Source organism: Saimiri boliviensis, chromosome 2 (genome assembly GCF_048565385.1).
Source record: "Saimiri boliviensis isolate mSaiBol1 chromosome 2, mSaiBol1.pri, whole genome shotgun sequence".
Classification (NCBI taxonomy): domain Eukaryota; kingdom Metazoa; phylum Chordata; class Mammalia; order Primates; family Cebidae; genus Saimiri; species Saimiri boliviensis.
This window is the reverse complement of record NC_133450.1, coordinates 187,716,830-187,731,562: the sequence shown is the minus strand read 5'-3', so window position 1 is coordinate 187,731,562 and position 14,733 is coordinate 187,716,830.

Below are 14,733 nucleotides of genomic sequence, written 5' to 3'. Positions count from 1 at the left end.
ATATCATTTTATCCTGTAAACGTTTCAGTACGTTATCTCTAAATGATAAGGATTCTTTTTTAAAACTAAATCACAGTATTTATTGCCACACCAAAGAAATAACAATAGTTCCTTCATATCATCAAGCATCTAGTTGTTTACATTTCCCCCACTGTCTTACATTGGGTTTAAAAAAATTGTTTATTTAAATAAAAATCTAAATTAGGTCTATACTTTGCAGGTGATCTCTCGCTCGCTTTCTCTGTTTGGTGAGATAGAACCTGGCTCTATCACCCAGGCTGGAGTGCAGTGGCTTGACTTAGGCTCCCAACAACCTTCGAGCCCGCCCTCACGGGCTTAAGCAATCCTCTTGCCTTGGCCTCCTAAGTAGCTGGGAATAACCGTGGGCACCACCACACCTGTCTAATTTTTGTAGAGATGGGGTTTGCCACGTTGCCCTGGCTGGTATCGACTCCTGGGCTCAATCATTCTGTCCGCCTTGGCCTCCCAAAGTGCTGGCTGTGATTATAGACATGAGCCACAACAACCGACCATATGTTTAAGTCTTTAGAAATCTATGTTCATTCTCTATATTTTTTCTTTTCTTTCTTTCTTTTCTTTATTTCTCTCTCTTTCTTTCTTTCTTTCTTCTTTTTTTTGAGACGGAATTTCACTCTTGTTACCCAGGCTGGAGTGCAATGGCGCGATCTCGGCTCACCGCAACCTCCGCCTCCTGGGTTCAGGCAATTCTCCTGCCTCAGCCTCCTGAGTAGCTGGGATTACAGGCACGTGCCACCATGCCCAGCTAATTTTTTGTATTTTTAGTAGAGACGGGGTTTCACCATGTTGACCAGGATGGTCTCGATCTCTCGACCTCATGATCCACCCGCCTCGGCCTCCCAAAGTGCTGGGATTACAAGCTTGAGCCACCGCGCCCGGCCTTCTTCTTTTTTTTTTTTTTAAATGGAGTTTCCCCATGACGGCCAGGCTGATCTTGAACTCCTGACCTCAGGTGATCCACCCACCTCGGCCTCCTAAAGTGCTAAGATTAGAGGCGTGAGCCAGTTCGTTTGTCCTGTAGAGTTTCTCAGAGTCTTGATTTCTGTTGTAATTTAGCGTGTTCCTCTGTCCTCTGTATTTCATATAAATTGGTAGCTAGTGACTTAATCAAATTTAGGTTTATTTCGGCAAAACTAATTTATAGTAGGTTTTAGTACTGTTGTCAGGAGGTGTACAGTGGTGGTCTTTTTGTGATGTTAATAACTAATGTTTGTTTCTCAACCGTGGCACTATTCACGTTTTGGACTGAAAAGTTCTTTATTGTAGGGGCTGTCCTGTGCATTGTAGGATGTTTAGCAGCATCCCTGGCCTCTACCTAATGGATGCCAGTAGCACCTCCTCCTAACTGTGACCATCAAAAGTGTGTCTAGACATTGCCAGTTGTCCTCCAGGGGACAAAATTGACCCTGAATGGGAACCACTGGTCTAGGTTCATTAATAGAGGAGTTAAAGGTGGGCATGGTGTCAGGTGACTATAGTCCCAACTGCTTGGAAAGTTGAGACGAGAGGGTTGCTTGAGCCCAGGAGTCCAGCCTGGGCATCATAGCAAGACCCTGTCTCAAGTCTGTTACACGGAAATACATTTCCTAGGAAAGGCAGAACAAATACTTGACTGTTTCTCACTTATTTTACCAGGTTTCAAAGTAATGAGTTGATTCCCCACCTTCTTCCAAAGTTGACTGTTGAAGGCTTTTTTTTTTTTTTTGAGACAGAGTTTTGCTCTTGTTACCCAGGCTGGAGTGCAATGGCACGATCTCGGCTCACCGCAACCTCCGCCTCCTGGGTTCAGGCAATTCTCCTGCCTCAGCCTCCTGAGTAGCTGGGATTACAGGCACGTGCCACCATGCCCAGCTAATTTTTTGTATTTTTAGTAGAGACGGGGTTTCACTGTGTTGACCGGGATGGTCTCGATCTCTTGACCTCGTGATCCACCCGCCTCGGCCTCCCAAAGTGCTGGGATTACAGGCTTGAGCCACCGCACCCAGCCTAAGGTTTTTTTTTTAAGTACCATTATGAACTCATAATTTAACACATATGTGATGTACTCAATTATTACTAGTTATCTTTTTTTTTTTTCTCTTTCTGAGAGAGGATCTCACTCTTTTTCAGGCTGGAGTACAGTGGCACAAACACAACTTACTGCACCTTGATCTCCTGGGCTCAAGTGATTCTTTCATCTCAGCCTCCCAAATAACTGGGACTACTAGCATGACCACCACACCCAGCTAATTTTTAAATTTTTTGTAGAGACCGGGTCTTGCTATGTTGCCCAGGCTGGTTTCAAACTCCTGGCCTAAGTGATCTTCCTGCCTTGGCCTCCCAAAGTGCTAAGGTTACAGACATGAGCCACTGCACCCAGCCCAATTATCTTTTTTTTTTTTCTTTCTTTCTTTTGAGATAGAGGAGTCTTGCTCTGTCACGCAGGCTAGAGTGCAGTGGTGCAATCTTGGCTCACTGCAACTTTCACCTCCCAGGTTCAGGCAATTCACTTGCCTCAGCCTCCCAAGTAGCTGGGATTACAGGCACCTGCCACCATGCCCAGCTGATTTTTGTATTTTTAGTAGAGATAGGGTTTCACCATGTTGGCCAGGCTGGTCTCAAACTCCTGACCTTGAGTGATGCGCCTGCCTTGGCCTCCCAAAGTGCTGGGTTTACAGGCATGAGCCACCACACCCAGCTCAGTTATCATTTTTGATGCTTGTTCTGTTCTTATGGCATGTTTGGGATGTCATTTTTCTGGCCAGAAGCCTCTGTGGCTGGTGGTGGCTTTGCCTAGGTTTTGCTTAGGTCCTCTGGTCTCATTTCACCCACTTGGCCAGGCAGTCTGTGCTTGGCTCGTGCTACCAACCTGGGTCCCATGCCTGCCAAGGGTGAGACAGATGTGGAACAGTTAGGGGTATGTGAGTGAGTGAGCATGGGGTCCTGCCACTGTGCACAGTCAGACATTCTGGGTGCTGCAGCAGGGTGGGCAGTTTCAGGTGCCGGTATGGCACCAGCTCTCTGCAAGGCTGCGGCCAGACCAGGCACACTGCAAGCAGCTTCCACAGCTGGCACCAGGGAACACATTGGCACCTAGAAGCTTGGAGTTGCCAGGAACAGCCAGACCTCAGAGGGAGTTACAGCCCTGGCTTGAGGAGTTCCCAGGGCTGGGCTCCCTGAAGGGCAGGGCTCCGCTCCCTGAAGGGCAGGGCTCCCTGAAGGGCTGCAGCTCTTCTTTCCTTTTCACCCATAACGTGGCAAGTAAGGGTCACGACTTAGCCCTGTTTGTGTTACAGCTCTTTTTGCCTCACCATTTGGTGGGTCCCGAGTTCTTGTCCTGCAACCAGGAAGAATGAGATATGCGGACAAGTGAAGGGTGAGCAAGACCAAGAGTAGCTTTATTGAGTGATAGAACAGCTCAAAGGAAACCTGAAGGGGGCATCTTTTCCCTAGCAAGGGTGTCCCGAGGAGTGTCCAGCTCTTAGCAGAGAGGGTAGCTCCTCTCTGCTGGGCAAGTCATCTTGACAGGTGTTCAGCTATCAGCAGAGAGGGTAGCTCTTCTCTGCAGCTGGTCACCCTGTTGTCTGTGCAACTCCTCAGCAGAGGGGAGGCCCTAGAGTGGGTGGCTCCTCTCTGCAGGCAGGTTGTCCCGTAATTTCCCCATCGTCTGTCTTTTCTGCAGCTCTCAGCAGAGAGGAGGCCCTTGAGTGGGTGGCTTCTCTCTGCAGCTGGTCCTCCTAACATCCGCAGAGAGGAGGCTGAAAAGTCAGTTGCTCCTCTCTGCAGCTGGTCCTCCCAATATCCACAGCTCTCACAGAGAGGACGCCCTGGAGTTGGTAGCTCCTCTCTGCAGCAGGTCGTCCTGACATCTGCTCAGAGCCTGGGCTTTTATAGGGCTTAGAGTGGGGGAAGTGCATGCCAGTTGGTCCATGTGCAGCCATGGGTGGACCTGGAAAAGTTACCACAAGTTCCCACTCCCATCGTGGGATGGGCAGCCTGGCCCCCAGCCTTCAGGCCCTGGCCTGAAAGTGAGGCCTTAACAGGGACCCACCCCTTCCATCCAGGAGCCTGTCTACTTCCTGCTGTCGTTCATGATGCCCAGGCTATAGGTGCCAAAGGGCGCCTGCAGGCTAGCACTGAGCTGTCTTCAGCCCCTGATTGGTTTCCCTCCTATGCTCATTGGCACCCAAAATCTGTAGGGGATCAAGGCAGCAGGGGACTGGTGTGTCTGCACTGCCCTGAGTGTGTGCACTCAGCCAGGCTGTGACAGTGCCCAGGCTCTGCTTTGACTTTGCCCTAAGATTGGAGTGGGCACCAACAGCAAGGAGAAGCCAGACAGTGGGAGCAGGCATTTCTGAACCTGTGAGGCCCTTCTGGGCCCCCAAGAGTGCAGGGATGCCTGGGCCTGCAGCCACAGTTTGAGTGGCTACAGCTGCACCTGGGAGGGCAGGGCTCCTGCCTGCTCTGTGGAGCAGGAGGCCTGAGTCTGCATCAGTGATTTGGGTGGCTGCAGCTGCACCTCGAAAGGTAGGGCTCCCTGTCTGCTCCCAGCCCTGAAAGCATGGGGATCCCAGGGTCCACAGGTGTGGCTTGGGTAGTTGCAGCAGCACCCAGGGAGCTCCCACCCCAACTTGTAAGGGACAAGGCTCCTGCTTATCCCCAGCTCCTGTTGGTTCCATGGAGCATGGTGCCCTGGCCATGCCTCACTGCTGCAGCTGGTGTGATGGCAGTGGCCACTGCAGATAGCCTGCTGCTGCCATCACTATTTTGTTCCCACTGGCCAAAACTGTCCTATTTTGGCCAGTGGGAACTTATTCAAGTTGGCTCCTGAGTCCTTCTGACATACGCTCCAGTTTTCTTGCTATCTAATATAATAAAACGCTCCAGGCTCATTTTGTGCATATCTTGACCAGATCTGGTATCAGCTATTTTTTTTTTTTCCCAGTGATTCAGGGTCTTTATTAGTGAGAAATGGTATTTGGATACCACAACCTGGGTATTAGGAATACAAGGTTATGGACTTAAGAAGAACAGTTAAATGAATGTGGTTGATTAGTATCTCCATGTTGGACATGGTGGCTCACACCTGTAATCCCAGCACTTTGGGAGGCTGAGGCAGGAGGATCACTTGAGCCCAAGAGTTTGAGATGAAGCTGGGCAATGAAGTGAGACCCCATGTCTACAAAACATCAAAAAATTAGCCAGGAGTGATGGTGCATGCCTGTGTTCCCAGCTACATGAGAGGCCCCGGCGTAGGTGGATTTCTTGAGACTAAGAGATCGAGGCTGCAGTAAGCTGTAATGGTGCCACTATACTCCAGCCCAGTTGACAGAGGAAGACCCTGTCTCAAAACTCACAAAACAGTCACCCTAATCTCTTTATTATGAAAAAAATTCAAACATGCAGAAAGTTGAAGAAATGCATAATGAACACCTGTACCTCATTCTTCTAAATCTAACAGTTGTTAACATTTTGTTCTATTAGTTCTTGCTAATATAAGTAGGTATAATATATGATATAGTAATAATATAACATGACATAAATCTTGTACCATTTAAAAATACATTGAAGGGACTGGGCGCAGTGGCTTATGCCTGTAATCCCAGCACTTTGGGAGGACAATGCGTGGATCATACAGTCAGGAATTCAAGACCAGCCTGGCCAACATGGTGAAACCCTATCTCTACTGAAAATACAAAAATGAGCTGGGCGTGGTGGCAGGTGCCTATAATCCAAGCTACTCAGGAGGCTGAGGCAGGAGAATTGCTTGAAACTGGAAGATGGAGGTTGCAGTGAGCCAAGATCATGCCACTGCACTCCAGCCTGGTGAAAGAGTGAAACTCTGTCTCAAAAAAACAAAAAACAAAAAATGTTGAAAGTGTCATCTGGCATGATATCAAAATCACTAGCAGTGTCTCCTAAGAAAACATAATACTATATCTTGAATCATTTTCTTCATTTGGTTTCTTAATTCTCGTATTTCACTGGCTCCTTCTTCCAGGTCTCTTTTGTTATTTTTTCTTCAGTTTCCTGACCTCTAAACAGTGGAATACACAGGGCTCTGTCATTGGACCTTTTCTCTTCTCCCTCTAGATACATACTGTGGGTCATTTCATTAACTCCAAGGCCTTAAACGCTATCTACATGCTGATGACTTCCATTTTCTCTCTCTTCTCAAAACCTCTCCACTGAATTCTAGACGCCTACATTCAATTGCTTAATCATCATTTTCTTTTTCTTTTCTTTTTTTTTTTTTTTGGAGATGGATTGTGGCTCTGTTGCCCAGGCTGGAGTGCAGTGGCACAACCTCGGCTCACTGCAACCTCTGCCTCCCAAGTAGCTGGGATATAGGCACCGCCACCATTCCCAGCTAATTTTCTTTCTTTCTTTCTTTCTTTTTTTTTTTTTGTATTTTTAGTAGAGATGGGATTTTACCATGTTGGCCAGGCTGGTTTTGAACTCCTGACCTCAAGTGATCTGCCCTCCTCAGCCTCCCAAAGTGCTAGGATTACAGGCGTGAGCAACCATGCCTGTCATCATTTTCACTTGGATATCTAATTGGCTTTTCAGAATCAATGGGTGCAAAACATAATTCTTTGTTATTTTTTAATTTTCAGAGACAGGGTCTTATTCTGTTGTCCAGGCTGGAGTGCAGTGGTGTAATCACAGCACACTGCAGCCTTGCTCTCTTGGGCTCGAGCAATTCTCCAACCTTAATCTCTCAATAGGTGCCACCATGCCTGGCTAATTTTTTTAATTTTTGGTAGAGACATGGTCTCCCTTTGTGGCCCATATTGGTCTTGAACTCCTGGGCTGAAGTGACCCTTTTGCCTTGGCCTCCCAAAATTCTGGGATTACAAGTATGAGCCACTGCAACTGGCCCAAAACAGAACTTTTGATTCCTGCTCCACTTCCCTGCCTTTTTCTCTGTCTTCCACATCTCAATAAATCCCATGTATCAGATGCTCAGGCAAGAAAATTCAGAATTATCCTCGACTCTTTTCTTTCCATCCCATAGCCAGTCCATTAGCAAACCATATAGCGGTACCTTTGGAATCTATGCATAACCTGACTACTTCTAACATTTCCACTACCTCTGACCCAATCTAAGCCATCATGTCTTTTGCCTGGATTGTTGCATTAGCCTCCTTTTTGGTCTTCCTGTTTATGCCTTTGCCACCATTCAGCCTATTTTCGACACCGCAGTCAGAATACTCTTTTAAACATGTAAGTTATATCATTTGACCTCTTCTCAAAAGACTTTGTCATCTCAGAATCAAGCGTGACATCTTCCCTGTAATTTTATTTCTTCTAATTTTTATACCTTTAATTTCCATTTCCTTGCCTAAGATCTTCAATAGAATTTTTAATGAATGTGGCAATAGATATTCTTATCTTGTTTTAGATCTTTAAAATAATGTTTATTTTTATTGTTTTATATCTATATATATTTTGAGACAGAGTCTTGCAGAGTCTTGCAAGACAGAGTCTTGCACCCAGGCTGGAGTGCTTTGGCACAATCTCAGCTCACTGCAACCTCTACCTTCCAGGCTCAAGGGATCCTTCCACCTGAGCCTTTCAAGTAGCTGGGACTACAGATGTGTACCACATGACTGGATAATTTTTTTTTTTTCTTTTGGTAGAGAGAGGGTTTTACTATGTTGCTTAGCCTGGTCTTGAACTCCTGAGCTCAAGTGATCCACCTGCCTTGGCCTCCCAAGGTGCTGGGATTATAGGTGTGAGTCACTGTGCCCAGCCCAATAATGTTTTTAATGGTTTACTATTAATATTAAGTATGATGTTTACTGTTTCTTGGTAGTTACCTATGCCAATTAATTATTACCACAAGAATGCTATATAACTAATCATATCAAAACTCAGTTGGCTGGGCATGATGGCTCACTCCTATAATCCCAGCACTTTGGGAGGTCAAGGCTGGTGGATCACTTGAGGTCAGGAGTTCAAGACCACCCTGGCCAACATGGTGAAACCCTGTCTCTATGTTAAAAAAATACAAAAATTAGCCAAGTGTGGTGGCACATACCTGTAATCCCAGCTGCTTGGGAGGCTGAGGCAGGAGAATCACCTGAACCTGGGAGGTGGAGGTTGCAGTGAGCCGAGATAATCCCATTACATTCTAGCCTGGGCAACCGAGTGAGACTCCATCTCAAAAAGAAAAAAAAAATAGTAACAAAAACTTCCTGGCACTTTGGGAGGCCGAGGCGGGTGGATCACGAGGTCGAGAGATCGAGACCATCCTGGTCAACATGGTGAAACCCCGTCTCTACTAAAAATACAAAAAATTAGCTGGGCATGGTGGCTCGTGCCTGTAATCCCAGCTACTCAGGAGGCTGAGGCAGGAGAATTGCCTGAACCCAGGAGGAGGAGGTTGCAGTGAGCCGAGATCACGCCATTGCACTCCAGCCTGGGTAACAAGAGCGAAACTCCGCCTCAAAAAAAAAAAAAGTGTGGATTGACTGGAGTTAGCATTCTAAATGAGAATTGGATAGAGAAGTTTTGCTCTGTTCCATCCATCTGTCCTCCTCCTCCTGGCACCAGCAGGATAGCCGGGCATGATCTTCTTATGATGATAGAAGGGCAAGAAGATGAGCACAGTGTAACTGCGTTTCATGTCTTTGATTCATGTCAGGCCTGCTATCATTCCAATGATCAAAGCAAGTCATTTGGCCAGATATGAAGTACACTCTGTCTGGGGGAGAAAATATTTCTAAACTATGGTACATTACACTAATTTTCTCAATTTACATCTTTTCATATTGCCTATCTCTTAGCAGGTTGCTGTAGTTATTATTTTGTATAGATTTGTCTTTTAGTCTTCATACTAAGATATGAATGGATTATATATCACAGTTACAATATAAATTTTTTTGTGAGACAGAGTCTCACTCTGTTGCCAAGGCTGAAGTGTAGTGGCACAATCTTGGCTTACTGCAACCTCCGCCTCCTGGGTTCAAGCGAATCTCCTGCCTCAGCCTCCGAAGTAGCTGGGATTACAGGTGCATGCCACCATGCCCAGCTAAATTTTGTATTTTTAGTAGAATCAGGGTTTCACTATGTTGGCCAGGCTCAAACTCCTGGACTTAAGTGATCTGCCCACATTGGCTTCCCAGAGTTCTGGAATTACAGGCATGAGCCAGTGTGTCTGGCCATGATATTAAAGTATTCTGAATGTATCTATGTACTTACTTGTACTAGAGAGTTTTATGCCTTCAAATGTTTTCTTTTTGCATGTTAATATCCTTTTCTTTCAGATTGAAGAATTCTCTTTAGCATTTCTTGTAAGATGGAACTAGTGATGAATTATCTCAGCTTTTGTTTCTCTCTCTTTCATATCTGAAGGAAAGTTTTGCTGGGCATAGTATTCTTGGTTGACAGATTTTTTTGTTTTTTGTTTGTTTGTTTTCCTTCAGCACTCTGTATGTGTTATCCCACTCCCTCCTGGCTTGTATGGTTTTCTGTATGCATCTGGGTATATCTTTCTCTAAGTTTGGAAAGTTTTGTGTTATCATTTCTTTGAATAAGCTTTCTACCCCTTGCTCTTTTTAACCACTAGTGACTCTCAGACTTGCACTTTTGAGGTTATTCCTTATATCCTGTAGGTGTTCATTGTTCCTTTTCATGCTTTTCTTCTGTTCTGTGTATTTTCAAATAGCCTATCTTCAAGCTCAGTCATTTTTTCCTCTGCTTAATTCATTCTGCTGTTGGGAGCCCTTAATGCATCTTTCAGTTCAGCAAATATATTGGTCAGTTCCAGGATTTCTGTTTAATTTCTTTTTCTTTTTTTTAGAGACAGAGTTTCACTCTTGTTGCCCAGGCTGGAGTGCAGTGGTGTGATCTTGGCTCACTGCAACCTCTGCCTCCTGGTTTCAAGTAATTCTCCTGCCTCAGTCTCCCAGGTAGCTGCGATTACAGGTGTTTGCCACCACACTGGCTAATATTTTGTATTTAGTAGAGACGGGGTTTCACCATATTGATCAGGCCGGTCTCGAATTCCTGATCTCAGGTGATCCACCTGTTTTGGCCTCCCAAAGTGCTGGGATTACAGGCATGAGCTACTGCGCCTGGCATCTGTTTAGTATTTTAAAAAGTATTTCTGTCTCTGAAGTTTCTCTGATAAATTTCTGAATAGTTCTTCTGTATTATCTCAGAGTTCACTGAGTTTACCTAAGGAAACTGCCATTTTAAATTCTTGATCTGAGAGTTCAACATTGGTGTCTCCTTAGGATTGGCCACTGGCTTCTTTCTTTCTTTTGGGAGCTAGGGGTTCCCTGTTGGCTGTTGTTTTTTTTGTGGATGTACATCTGTGGCTTTGTATTGATGGATTGTTATTTATTCTAGTCTTCACTGGCTGACTTGTTTAGGTCTTTCAGGATATGTTTGCTTAGAGGTTCTTTGCAGTTGCCTGGTAAGTCCCCTTAATCCTAGATCACCATCTGCTTTTTGATAATAGATGATGCCTTAAGCCCAGGTTTGCCTTGGCTCTTGCAAACATTCATAGTACTGCCCATCTCAAATTGGGGTGGTGGGGAGGTCCCAAAGGGGATACTCTGGCTATGTGGGAAGGCTGGCTAGGTGTTTGTGACTGGAAGACCTGTGGAGTATTTCTCACAGTGTGGTGCTACTGAGAAGTTGCTTTAATTTGGCAACTCCTTTGGCTGAGATGAAGAGCACAGTTACAAGGGCTGCTAGTCCCATCTCCTCTCTCTGTTTCTAGCTGCTCTTGGGGATTTTTCTTCCTACAGGCACTTGTGATGTCTCTTATGGGTTGAGGCCAGCAGGAATGGTTTTCCTGGAAATCGAAAACCATTCCTGCAAGGGAATGCAAGATGATGGGAAAGCTGGTTGTCTACCTCAATCTCACATTTTCTGATGTAGAAACTGAATCCGGGAGTAATTTTCCATGTATGGTGCCCAGAAAACTGAGTGAGAGTTGTCACAGATAAAGAAGTCTGTTTTTCTTATTGTATGCTCAGAGTTTTTTACTTCTGTGTCCCTGGGGATTGTTTAAGCCTCATATTCGAGTCTGGGATAGTGCTGATGATAATCTTGGTCCTGGATATTTGTTTTTGGTTTTCTGTGAGAGAGAGTGAAGCCAGATTACTTCTACTCTGCCATTTTGGTGACATCACTCTTCTACATTAATTAATTTTCTTTCAAACCAACATTGCATTTATAGAATAAATATATTGTTATATATATTTAATAACTTTCTTGGTGGTTGCTGTAGAGATTACAATCATAGTCACTGAGTGTGGTAGCTCATACCTATAATCCCAGCACTTTGGGAGGTGGGAGGACTGCTTGGTCCCTGGAGTTCAAGACCAGCCTAAACAACGAGAGTGGGACCCCCAACTCTATAAAACTTAAAAAACAATTAGCCAGGTGTGGTGGCATATACCTGTAGTCTCAGCTCCTCAGGAGTTTGAGATGGGAGGATTGCAAGAGCCTGGGAATTTTAGGCTACAGTGAGCTATGATCCTGCCACTGCACTCCAGTTTAGGTGACAAAGCAAGACCCTGTCTCTAAAAACAAACAAACAAAAAAAAAGAATAAATAAAATTTAAAAGCAATCAGAGTCAGATGGTTGAATTACAAAGATTTTATTTATTTATTTATTTTGGTCAAAATGGGGTTGCTCCATGTTTCTCAGGCTGATCTTGAACTCCTGGGCTCAAATGGTCCACCTGCCTCAACCTCTCAATATGCTGGAATTATAGGCATGAGCCACTGCGCCTGGCCAAAGATAAGATCTTGAAAGTAGCAAAAGAATAATGATTTATGATGTACTGGGAAACAACAATATGATTAATAGCTGACTTCTCATCCAGAAGGCATGTATGTTTAACTTTTTGAATAAATACCAAACTCCTTTTTTGTTCACTTAGTTTCAACTTGTTGATTATTTTAATGTTTAAAAATTTCAGTAGGTTTTTTGGGAACAGGTTTGTTTTTCTTTTTTTTTGTTACATGGATAAGTTCTTTAGTGGTGGTTTCTGAGATTTTGGTGCACCCATCCCCTGAGCAGTCTACACTAGATCCAATGTGTAGTATTTTATCCCTTGCCAACCTCCCACCCTTTCCCCTGAGTCCCCAAAATCCAATGTATCATTCATATGCCTTTGTGTCTTCATAGCTTAGCTCCCACATATAAGTGAGAACTTAACGATGTTTGGTTTTTCATTCCAGAGTAACTTCACTTAGAATAATAGTCTCCATTTCCATCCAGGTTGCTGTGAATGCCATTATTTCATTGCTTTTAATGGCTGAGTAGTAGTCCATGGCATATGTGTCTGTCTATATATATACACACACACACATAAATGTATATACACACGTGTGTATGTATACATAGACACATATGTCTATACATACACACATACATATATACACACACCACATTTTATTTATTCACTAGATTGATGGGCATTTAGGCTGGTTCCATATTTTTGCAATTGCAAATTGTGCTGCTAAACATACATGTGCTGGTATCTTTTTCATATAATGACTTCTTTTCCTCTGGATAGATACTTAGTAATGGGATTGCTGGATCAAATGGTAGATCTACTTTTAGTTTTTTAAGGAATCTCCACACTGTTTTCCATAGTGGTTGTACTAGTTTACATTCCCACCAACAGTGTAAAAGTGTTCTCATTTCACTGCATCCATGGCAACATTGATTATTATTATTATTATCTTTTTTTTTAAGACAGAGTTTTGGTCTTGTTCCCCAGGCCGGGGTACAATGGTGCGATCTCCACTCACTGAAACCTCTGCCTCCCAGGTTCAAGCAATTCTTCTGCCTTAGCCTCCGAGTAGCTGGGATTACAGGCGCCTGCCACCACACTCAGCTGATTTTTGTAATTTTAGTAGAGATGGGGTTTCATCATATTGGCCAGGTTGGTCTCCAACTCCTGACCTCAGGTGATCCATCTGCCTCCGCCTCCCAAAGTGCTGGGATTACAGGCGTGAGCTACCATACCCAGCCCACATCTATTATTTTTTTATTTTTAAATTATGGGCATTCTTGCAGGAGTGAAGTGATATCACATTGTGGTTTTGATTTACATTTCCCTGATACTTAATGGTATTGAGCATTTTTCTGTATGCTTGTCATTTGTATATCTTTTTTTGAGAACTGTCTATTCATGTTCTTAGCCCACTTTTTGTTGGGACTGTTTTTCTCTTGATGATTTGGTTGAGTTGTTTGTAGATTCTGGATATTAGTTCTATGTTGAATATATAGATTGTAAAAAATTTTTCCCACTTGGTGGGTTGTCTGTGAACTCTGCTGATTATTTCTTTTGCTGTGCAGAAGTTTTTTGGTTTAATTAAGCCTCATCTATTTATCTTTATTTTTGTTGCATTTGCTTTTGGGTTCTTTGTCATGAAGTCTTTGCCTAAGCCAATATGTAGAAGGGTTTTTCTGATGTTATGTTCTAGAATCTTTATGGTTTCAGATCTTAGACTGAAGTCTTTGATCCATCTTGAGTTTTTTGTATAATGTGATTTTTGTATAACGTGAGAGGTGAAAGTCCAGTTTCATTCTTCTACATGTGGCTTGCGAATTATCTCAGCATCATTTGTTGAATAGGGTGTCCTCTGCCCACTTTATATTTTTTGTTTGCTTTGTCAAAGATTAGTTGGGTGTAAGTATTTGACTTTATTTCTGGATTCTCTATTCAGTTCCATTGGTCTATGTGCCTCTTTTTTTTTTTTTTTTTTTTTTTAAACGGAGTTTTTGCTCTTGTTGCCCAGGCTGGAGTCTAGTGGCTTGATCTCAGCTAACTGCAACCTCTGCCTCCCAGATTCAAGCGATTCTCCTGCCTCATCTGCCCAAGTAGCTGGGATTGTAGGTGCCTGCCACCACACCCGGCTAATTTGTTGTATTTTTAGTAGAGACTGGGTTTCCCCACGTTGGCCGTGTTGGTCTTGAACTCCTGACCTCAGGTGATCCACCCGCCTTGGCCTCTCAAAGTGCTGGAATTACAAGCATGAGCTGCCATGCCTGGCCATATGTGCCTGTTTTTATGCCAGTACCATGCTGTTTTGGTGACTATGGCCTTATAGTATAGTTTGAAGTCAGGTAATATGATGTCTCCAGATTTCTTCTTTTTGCTTAGTCTACCTTTGGCTGTACAGGCTCTTTTTTGCTTCTGTATGAATTTTCGGATTGTTTTTTCTTAGCTCTGTGAAGAATGATGGTGGTATTTTGATGAGAATTGCATTGAATTTTTAGATTGCATTTAGCAGTATGGTCATTTTCACAATATTGATTCTACCCATCCATGATCATGGGATGTGTCTCCATGTGTTTGTGTCATCTACGATTTCTTTCAGCAGTGTTTTGTAGTTTCCCTTGTTAGAGGTATTTTACCTTCTTAGTTAGGTATATTTCTAAATACTTATTTTATTTTTTGCAGCTATTGTGAAAGGGGTTGAGTTTTTTTTAATTTGATACTCGGCTTGGTCACTGTTGGTGTATAGCAGAGCTACTGATTTGTGTTCATCAGTTTCGTATCCTGAAACTTTACTGAATTCATTTACCAGTTCTAGCAGCTTTTTGTATGAATCTTTAGGGTTTTCTAGGTATATGAACATATCATCAGCAAATAGCGACATGTTGACTTCCTCTTTGCTGATTTGGATGCCTTTTCTTTCTTTCTCTTTTCTGAATGCTCTGGGTAGCACTTTCAG